The 11,112-nt window shown below is 40.0% G+C and overlaps 1 protein-coding gene across 1 annotated transcript in view; it reads right to left on the minus strand.

Moving 5' to 3' along the window:
* The window catches only part of ARHGAP26 (Rho GTPase activating protein 26), a 516,697-nt gene that overhangs the window by 84,406 nt on the left and 421,179 nt on the right, over nucleotides 1-11,112 (minus strand). The gene's annotated exons all lie outside the window — the stretch shown is intronic.

Consider the following 11,112-nt stretch of genomic DNA (forward strand, 5'->3'; position numbering starts at 1 on the left):
GCGCTTATGTGTGATAACTCCTCTGGCAGTTCAGTGAAGTAAACCAGATTTGAACTCAGGTATTCCTGACCCCAGGATCAGTACTCTATTCACAACTTCACCTACCTTTCCAGTCCAGCTGTTTTGCCTTGCTCAGGTAATATCTGGAGTACTGTCCAGTTCTGTGTGCATTATACCTACAATGGTTACCTGCTTCAACTATACCCCTGGGCACCTCTTGCCTGAAGTCCCCCAGCACTCCTCCTTTTCATATCATCTCTACAGCTCTACATTTAATTTTGACTCATAATAGCTTGGAAAAGTAGACTGCCATTTGCTACAGTAGCATCTGCATATACAAAATGAGCCTGAGCACCAAGAAGTCTATTGGTCTATGAAAGGGACCTCCAGGGAAAATGTCTGAGTTTATAAAATTCAACATAGCTTATGCAGCATTTCATTATTTGTTTTTGTAGGGACCTATGATTTCATCAACTAACTCCTGATAAGGAAACTCCTTTCTAACCCAGACAGAGAATTAACTGGGGCACTGAGGCATTAAGTGACTTTCACAAAGTCATATAGTCATAGGGTCACTGACTCCTAGGACAGTTCCCTATTCATTAGGCCATCCTCACCTATACTTTCTTTGTGTCTTATAAAAACTGAGAAAATAATTTAAAAAAAATGATTGCTTGAGGGTGAGATATAGTCAAGTATGGTCGCATAAGCCTATACTTCCTGCTTCTGGGGAGGCTGAGGCTAAGAGTGATGGATCCTTTGAGCTCAGGAGTTCTGAGCTGCAATTGAGCTGTTGGGCACCTACACTAAGAGCAACTTCCATAGAGTGGCCCAGTTTAAAAAACAGTGAGAAAGAGACAGAGAGAGAGACAGACAGACAGACAGAGACAAAGACGGAAACAGACAGAGACAGTGAGTCACTTATTACTTAGATAATTCAGATTCATTTAACTTTCTGGTAACAATCTTAGTAGTCAGGAAAATACCTTACACCAAGTCTAGCTTAGCAGAGTATCATTCCCCACAGAACAATTTTGTTACTCCTTCAGAGAGTCCTGTTCTAGCCCTAAAATCATATGTAAGGGCACAATGTCATTTGAAAAGGAAGCAATGAAGTCAGTATCTGCTTCTATTGTGGACTCAAGCTCATGTTTTTGAACTCTGGTCTTTTTCAGCAAAAGTGGGAAAGGTGCCAGGATAAGGATGCTAAACACTTAGGTGAGTCATGTCCATTAAAAAAAATTCCTGAAAAAATAATGTTACTAATAATCAGATTTTATATAGTACCTTAAAGCAAGTATAAGTGTTATCTTACTTAAGACTTAAAACACTGGGAGGTAACTATGCCTCTTTTATAGGTTTTCCATTGTTGCTGTTGTTTGTCCTTCATTCTTGAAGACCATGATCTCAGGAAGGTGATGCCATAACCCGCAGTGAATTGGATTTAAGGGAGGGAGGGCTGTGCAAGGTTACCAGCCTCACTTTCTCTCCAAAGCCATCTGGGTCCAGTGGCAAGATAGAGATCAGGAGGACTGGAGATAGTCCTGATGCAATAGGAGACCTTGGCCTTTTTAATCTAAGGTTTTTCAGAGTTCTCATTTTGACTAAGGCAAAACCTATTTGTGATTAAGGCTAGGTAAGAAATGAGCCAAAGAATGGCCTCTTTTACCTTAAAATGAAAACAAAAACAAACAAAAAAAAATCCCTCAATGTGAGAGGGGAAAACTCTTTGGGTTTCTGGCCAAAACAGAAACAATTACTATTTACATTCACTCTGAGCCATCAGGGCCAAAACAATGACCACTAAGTGAGGCTTGGCCTGGTATTGTTGGCCAATCAATGGGAGCCAGAGTGAATTGGGTTTAAGGCAGGGAAATAAGAAAGAAATTCAGCCAGTAAACCCCAAGATATCTTGCTAGGTTTCAGCAATCAAAATTTACATTCCTCTGGGCAGAGCACTTGCAGGTAAGGGTATGATACCCTGTGTAGATAGAGGGAGGGGAGAGGAGGGGAGGGGAGGGGAGGGAAGGGAAGAAGGAAGGAGCTATAGTGTTCAACTGGAACTGGCTAGTTGAGTCCTTAATGGGCAGCTCAGACTACTCACAGGTATTTATTTATCCTTTGTTCTCAAAGAGGATCATAACATCAGGAAGATGATGCCATGACTTGCCAAGTGAATTGGATTTAAATGATGGCAGTTCAAAGTCACCAGCTCACTTTCTTCTCCAAAGCCATCTGGTCCAGTGGTAAGATATAGATCAAGATGACTAGAGATGGCACCCAGGTTTTCCATAGTCCAAATCTAAAGCCATATTGCCTCTGCCATCACCTCCCAGTGAAATATCATCGTAGCATTTCCTACTACCAAAAGAGACAGGGGTCTTTCCCTATGTCCTCCTCCTTAGGATCTGGATAAAGCCCCAGTCAAAGACCGTTAAAAACCACAGGACTGCCACTAATTAAATTCACCAAACATTAAATGTATACTAGGTACAAGGATGGATGCAAATACAAAAAATGAATCAGACTTTGCCCTAAAGAAGCTTTTAAGAAGGTCAAAAACTTTATGTTTGGGAAAACCCAACATTTTTACCCTAGGGGTTTAATCAACCCTTACATTAAGTAAAATCCTGAAATTTAGAAATATTCAGCAAGCACTCATTTAAGAGTCTAAGTCCCAGAAAGGAGAATCAATAACGGAACAGAAACCACAAAAGTTATGTTAAGTCAAGATGTGGGAGGAGTAATTGGGGTCATTTATTATACAATATGGGATGTTGCTACTGTAGAAGGCAAACAACTCTAAAATTATATAATTAGGGGTTCATAGGAAGAATGAATGTGCCACTTATCAGTATGAATCAGTCTGAGTAAAGTTTCCCTTTTGCATGAACTGGTCAAACTGAGAACAAATAAAATACCCCTAAGAGGCAACACAAGGTCTAAAAAAAGATAAACTGAGTATGAAGTTGGCATTTTGTTGGAGTAGACCAAAGACATTTTGGGCATCACATTAGGGTGGATGGGTGGATGGGTGGGTGTGGGGAGAATATCAGTTTTATTAACTATAGTTCAAGAAATTCTAAAAATCTCCTCCCTAAGGCCATGTTCTCCGATTCCCGGAAGTGCCAGTTGCCCTCAGGAGTTCTGATTCCCTTTCTCCTGAGGCAAGGTGAGTAGACTTTTCAAGTGCCAAATCTCCCAGGCCATACTCAGTAAAAGGTTCCCATCTCCCTTCACCCATAGAGGCTATTCAACAGTGAAACCCCCTCCTACCACCATAACAAAGTCTCCTTCCTTTCTCCCCCTTTTCAATCCTTCTACATTCCTCCTCTTCACCCACTCCCCTGTAGGTACTTCTCTTTCTGAGACCACAGGGATCACCTTCTCCTACTGTTGTTCCATGATTTGATCCTAGCACATCACACATTTCTCTCTATCCCCCTCCTCCCCTCTCATGTACTGTTGTAATGTAGTCCTACCAAAAAAAACCCAAAACAAAACAAAAAAAAACACACTGATTCATCTGTAGGCAGGGTGTTGCTAGGTTCTGTCCATAATGCCCTAGGCCTGTCTCTTTACTGTTACCTCTACCAGATCTCTACCTTCACCCTTGTCTCTTTGTGTACATTTAGGAAGAAGTTTCTTACTGGTCCCTCTGCTTTCACTGTCCTTGGTTGCTGAATTTATTCACTCCTGCTACATTTCCTTTGTTTGAAGTGTCTGAAAAGCAAATAATCTCTTTCTTTTTAACCACTACATTTCTTGGAGTTTGCAGCCTTGGGTTTTTTTCTGGAGGTGATCTGTGAATTCTTTCTATTAGAAACCCACTGGAATTCCATTTTGTATGATCAGAATTTCTGAGCAGTTCTATTATTTCCTTCATTATGGTATTGTGGTTTTTTGTACTGATGTATTCTTCTGAGACACTTATGGTCCTTAGGTTGTCTCTGAGCATTCTGTCTTCAAGATCTATATATTTTGCTTGCATAGCGAGTATATTTCTTTTAATGTTTGTTTTTTGCTTCTCTTCTTCTAGATTGTCCTTCAATTCTATGTATAAGCATTTTCAATCTCTTTTGTTTCTTTGGTAAGGTTCACCATTACAAATTCAAGTTCTATTTTGCCCATTATTTTTGCTATGCAAGACATAAATTCTGCTTATATAAGTTACATTTCTCAAACCTGGAAAGACTTACACAAACTGATGCAAAGTGAAGTGAGCAGAACCAGAAGAACATTGTACACAGTAACAAGCAACACTGTGCAATGATCAACTATGACTGACTTAGCTCATCTCAGCAAAACAATGATCTAAGAAAATTCCCAGACCAATGATGGAAAATGTTATCCATATCCAGACAAAGAACTGATGGAGTCTGAATACAGATTGAAGCATACTAGTTTCACTTTCTTTATTTCTTTCATGGTTTTTTCCTTTTGTTCTGTTTCTTCTTTCACAACATGACTAATACGCAAATATTTTACATGATTGCACATATACAACCTAGATCAAATTGCTTATTGTCTTAGAGAGGGGGTAGGGGAGGGAGAAAATTTGGAATTCATAAGTTTTATAAAACATTAATGTTAACAATTGTCTTTATATGTAATTAGAAAAATTACTATAAAATGATAAAAAATAATTCACATTTCTCTTTTGAACCACTTAATAACCATGGGTTATGGCTCCATGCTTTCCTTAAATTCCACAGGGAATCTTATCAAGTATTGGATTGTTTTCCTTTTTTTTTTTTTGAGGGGGGCAGTATTTATTCATAGATGTTTTAACTCATTTACTAGATCTGGAGTCCATATTCCTTCTGTTGTTACAATTTTTCCCTGTTAATTCATCTACTTACGTTCGAGGTCTTTTCTTACTGAGATCTTTGGTAATTTCAGTCTTTCCTCTCCGTCCCCCTCCTCATTTCCCTCTATTCACTTTCTGACTCTATCTTCTCTGATCATAGTTTCCTTGGGGGCTGATCTCAATTGCATCTCAGCTTCTTCCCATACCACAGTTCACTAGCCCAGGTCTCTGTCCCAGGTGATTTTTAAGTGGTCAGGGTAGGCCCCAGTTGGATATTACGCTCTTTCCCTCAGGCTTAGTGGAGGACTGCACACAACTCCCACATCCATGGTGACTTGTCCTGCTCCCTTTGTTCCTTAGTTCTCTAGCCTGACTAAGGTCAGAGCTGACCTGCTGGTGGGGTGGGGTTGTCTGACCTGGTATCAGCAGTTCAGAGTTTTGCAGCACTGACGCGATGGGGTTGTGGTCCCTGGAAGGCTTTTGCTTCTGAAGACAGTGGCCACACTGGCTGTCTGACACAGCCTGATTTCTCTGGCTTTCTTCAAGTCTCAACTCAAATTGCACCTTCTGCAAGAAGCCTTTCCTGGTCTTTCTTAATCTTAATATCTTTCCTCTATTAATTACATCCAATCTACCTTTTCAATATACAATAGTCTTCATGTTGTCTCCCCTATTAGACTTGAGAGCAGGGCCTGTCTTTTCTTTGTATCCACTGCCTGGCATATAGCATTCACTTAATAAATAATTAATGACTAGTACTGGCTTATTAATCTGCTTCTGCAGTGTAAATTATATGAAATATAATTTGGTTTACATACAACTTTTTAGAAACATGTGTGATACTGATATAGGTGCAGAGAGGAAGGTTTAGTTGGCAATATAAGATACACCTAAAAGAAATCAAATAAAGAAAAGGATAAGCTTTGGACCTGTGATTTCACTGGTGAGGAACTCTTGGATGAAGAAATTATCTCTGCCAGTGCAAACCAGCTCATCACTGTCTCTGCAATCTGTACTCTTTAGGGAACTGCCTAAGGCAACGAGAGGTTAAGTGCTTTGCTCCAAGTCACATAACCAGGATATGTCAGAGCTAGGACTTAGGTTTTCTTGGCTTCTAGGCTAGCTCTCTATCCACTTTGCCACACTGCTTCTCAGAGGGAAAAAAAAATAAAGACAGAAAAATGAGGACACAAACTGCCCCTCTCATGGCGAGGAAAATCAGAATAAAACAGATGTTGCTTAGAACTTCAGCATAGCTTAAAGGTCTGTGATTTCATGTTTGCTTTGCTAGTCCCCTTTATTGGGTGACACAGGGGTATTGTCCTTTTGTTTTTAGTAATTTAAAAAAGAATTCCCTAGTTTTTCTTTTTTTTTTTTTCCTATAAGCCAAACTGCAAACATGAAGCATAATATTATGGACCCAGAATGGAAGGAGATCTCTGGTATATGAAGAAGACAGCAAAGCATTCATGGCAAGAGTTATTATTTTGCAGCTAATGAAGTAATGGCCAACTCTCACTTTATGGTGAGTGACATGGAAACCTCCCGGACAACAGGAAGTAAAGACAGCCAACTGAAAATGACTTGGAATTTAAGAGATCTAGACTCAGAATTACTAAAGGAAAGATTTGAGGTGAGGTGGCCCTGTGTGCTGTATAGATTGGGTTGGTTTGGGGGGGAGGTCTGAGTTCATCTATGTGAGATATTCCCCATTTGCAAACTCCTATCAGGTAGCTCCTATACAAAGATCTCGGACAGTCTTAGACAGTGGTCTGAGGACACTGGGAGAGTAAGTAACTTACCTCTAAGCACACAGCTAGTAGGAAGAGGAATTCCAATCCAGGCCTTCTGATTCCAAGGCCAACTTTCTATCCACTACACCAATATCTTTTGCTTATTATTTATGAAACTGAACAAATGCTAAAATAATGAAATTCTTATTGGAGGATGATTAAGGAGGCAGTGAAATTACTACAAAGCCCAGGGAGAGAATAAAAATGATGCCAAATCAAGCATTTTGATAGGTTAAACCACCCCAGGGGAAAAACAAACAAACAAACAAACAAACAACAACAACAACAAAACAACACCACCCCAATATGCCATACTTAGAATGATTTCTGAAACAATAAGAAAAATCAAGTTAAAAAAAAAAAACCACAACAATTATTGAGGAAATTTGCTGATATAAGACACCAAAATCCTAGTCAGGAAGGCAAATCTGCATGTACCCACAGGCAAAGGACCGGAAACAGATTAGATACCATCAAAAAATGTTAACCTGACCTCCTTCTATACCCCATCCCCTTTCTCCCTCAAAAAAACTCCCTAAAACAAAACCCAAACAATCAGCAACAACAATAAAAACCCTACCCTTGCTATTGGGTTCACAGTACCATGCCAGACTTGTTAAGACTACTGATGACTCATTCTAACTCTGACACTGGCATCAGGTTGTGTGGGAAGGGCTGGTGAAAAGCTAGTAACTGGAGGGGAAAAAATATTGTGGGCTAATGGGTATTTCAAAAACATTTTAACTGAAGGGTGAACTGATGAAATCACAGAGAGAGCCAAAAAGGTGTTAAAGCAACAGAAGATCTATGAGGAAGTACAGTTTTAGACCCATCATGGAGGCAGATGCCTGCCTCTTCCCAATATCTCTCTCCCTTCATGCCATCTGCAGTAAACCTGAACCCAGAAATAGGAAAATAAGGTAAGAAAGAAAAAGTCAGAGTCAGCTCCCTGAAAAGGGTATCCTCATCACTTCTCCACATTGAGCCTAAGTTCTTAATGGCTACATCAATGGCTTTAAGCTTTAGCAATTCTTACTAGCATGGAGAGGTTCTGATTACTGATCCGGTGACAGGCTGTATGTCTGTTACCTGAGAAGGAACTTCCCTAAGTTGGGTGATGCTCATCACCAGAAGGGTGGTCAAAAGGTGATGAATTTTTCCTGCCTCATTACATGGCATTACATGGCATTACGTGTCCATGCCTGCTTCAGCCCAGCCAAACTGGCCTTCATAATATTCCTCACACATAACCCTTCATCTCCAGTCGCGGTGCATTCGCACTGGCTGCCTCTCATTGCTGGAATGCAGTCTCCTCCCACTTGGGTCTATCAGTCTCTAGCTTTAGTCAAGGTTCAGCCCTTGAGCACCCCCTTCTACACAAAGCCTTTTCCAATCCTTCCTAACCCTACCCCCACTCCTAGCTGCTAGTTCCTTCCCCTCTGATTCATCTTGTATCTATTCTATATCTACTATATATGTAGACTTTGTCTCTCCTGTAAACTCCTTGAGGGCAGAGAAGCTTTTTCTTTCTGCTTCTATATCCCCAGCACCCAGCTCAGGGTCTGGCACATAGGAGATACTTAATAAAATGCTTGTTGATTATTTGATTCCAGTAGCTCCTAAATTTGTCCACTAAAGCACACAGAGGAGTGGTGATCTAGATTGGTGGAGAAATATAGGGGGAAAAACCCAAAACTAATGCAAAACCACAACCTACAGATTTCTAAAGTACTTTAGGAAGTCTGTAAGGATACTCCATGTATATGTGACATGGCCAGTTAGGCCACACATATTGGATGTGTGCCCTGCTAGCTCAGAATGTAAACTTCCAGGAGGCAGGGCCATTCGGCATGGGGTCCTAGTCAGCTAAATCTCCAGAACCAACTTTAGGGAACTAGACAGGAGCTCCTCACCCATTCCGGGCACCCAATGAAGAGTAAACAAAAGGACTGAAATAAGATATAGCCACAGGTTATCAAAATAATTCTAATTCTATGCTTATAAACTATGCTCTGCAAAGGTCATTTTTCAGCAACCCTAGATACAAGAAGAAAAAAAATGATAATAGACATAGCACATAGTAGATACAGAGCTTGGAGCCAGGAAGAGCTGAGTTCATGTCTCATCTCTGACACACATACTAGCTGTGTGACCCCTGGACAAGTCACAACCTCTCAGAGCTCTGGGAAGCTCTCCAAGTCTGTAAGTTACAGTGAATGTACTGACCTGAATTTGTAGAGAGAGTTTCCTCATTCTGAAGTCCCTTATACTAATGAAATTACAAACCTAGCTCCTATCCATATCCCTCGCTCAAATAACAATAATACTAATAATAACAATAATATTTATATAGTGCTTTAAGGTTTGCAGACTGTTTTACATATATTATTTCATTTGATCCACACAACAATCCTGTGATATAGGTGCTATTATTATTCCCATTTTACAGATGAAGACACTCAGGCTTGTCCAGAGTTTGCATAGCTAACAGGTAAATGAGGTGAGATTTGAACACAACTCTGTTTAACTCCAATCCAGGGCTCTACCCACTATGACACTTTAAAGTGTGTACAACAAGTGCAATCAATGGATCTGGCTTGTAACCCAAGAATTAATAAATGGGGCAAGGTAATATGTGTACCCTTCTGAAACTGCCACCTACCATATATCTACACCCACTTTAAGACAAGGGTCTTCCTTGCATAAAACAGGAGTAGAAAACAACATGCATCAACAAGCAATTCACCGGTACTAAATGAAGACAAATACGGAATAATTTTGGTGACACTGCAGTTGTTCAGGTGGTTGCCATGGAAATCCAGAAGCTCCCTCACTTTCCATACTTACCAAATGTCTCCTAATTCATCTAATGGTACCCCCCACCCCCTTCAAATACTACAGAGGATTTCTCTCTTAAATGGGACTGGGGAAAGAAATTACATGCACAGCCAAGCCAAATCCAAACATCTTGACAGGCCTGTACATATCTGAATGAATACCTGAACAGTGATGACAGACAAGAAAGAAGTAAGATTTTCAGTATCACTTAGGGGTGGAGGGGGAGGAGAAGGGCCTAATGGATTTCACTGTAGATTTCTGATTCATGGTCAATTCTCATAGTGACAGCCAGGCTTGATCCAGAATGTCTGAGGCAATAAATCAAAAGCCAGTGATCTTTATTAGCCATTTCATAGAACAATGTCAAATCTGAAGGGAAAGTGGTAGCGAGTAGGTTGTGTAGCAAGGCAGGCAGCAGAAAAACAGAAGCAAACACCCAGAGGCTCTCATGAACCCTGGTGAGGACAGGTGTGCTTTTTCTCTCGTTAAGTTTTGCAATGAGGCCTGTAATATATCATCCCAACAAGATGTGATGATAACAGCACATCAGCTTAATGAATTTTGCAATAAAAAATGATGAATGCACAACAATCTCTAAGTTTACCATCTCTGGGAAACACCCAAGTGCATGGGAAGCTTGGAGTCAAAAAGCTGGGAAAATATATTTTGTGGCCTTTTGCTTACTGCAAACAGTACCCACCCACATTACACTCAGTATAAAGGTGGACCTGCATTCATGCTTGCCCATTCTGAGTTTACTATGGGTTGAAGAATCATGGAATTAGTCAGGAGCTAAGGAGAAGGGCCTTAGCGATCATCTAATCCATGGTTTCACCTTCATTCACTCATTCTTTAACTGGTCTCATGGATTCCTAATGACAGTCTGGTAAAGCCTATAGATTGCTTCTCAAAAGTTAAAAAAAAAATTGTTAACTGAAAGAAATAACAGATTTCAATTAGTGAAAATAAATATGTTCAGGTTTTTCATCCAAGTTAACTGATCCCCTGAAATCTATCCATGGACGACAACAGCTTAAAAGCCCCCCGATCTAACCTAACCTCTTCATTTTATTGATGAGAAAACTGAATTCAGGAAAGGAAAAGTATCCAAGTCTTCGGAATTAATAAGCAGCAAAACTGGTATCCAAACTTGGGCCCTCTGACTCCATATTCAGGTTTCTTTACACCAGATCATGCTGCTTCTGATCTTCTGACAAAAACAGACTTACCATGCAGTTTAGCCTCTGTTTAAAGACCAGTATCTTTGCTTAGTAGAAAATTAAATCAATCAGTCGAAAGATTTTCTTTGATTTTCTTCAGTGACTTGACTGATTTTCATATCTCTCCTCAATATGCCCATAATATTGTTTTTCTTAGTAAAGAGAAAGAATTCAATGAAAAAATGTTTCCATTAGAAAATGAGGCAAGTCACTTAATGTCTTGGGATAGAAAAGAATGGGACCCATAGCACCCTGATTGCTGGGTGCAATGTTTAGAGAAAGCTACAGATTAGACAATAATCTCTTCTTCCTAGCATTTGGAGGCTCAGATTGAAAACATTATTTCATCTGTTTTGAGATCATGAAAGAGAAAAATGGCCTTGGGAACACCAAATTTTAAAGGGGTGTGTGTGTGTGTGTGTGTGTGTGTGTGTGTGTGTGTGTGTGTGTG

Source organism: Vombatus ursinus, unplaced genomic scaffold (genome assembly GCF_900497805.2).
Source record: "Vombatus ursinus unplaced genomic scaffold, bare-nosed wombat genome assembly UNPS02014863.1, whole genome shotgun sequence".
Classification (NCBI taxonomy): domain Eukaryota; kingdom Metazoa; phylum Chordata; class Mammalia; order Diprotodontia; family Vombatidae; genus Vombatus; species Vombatus ursinus.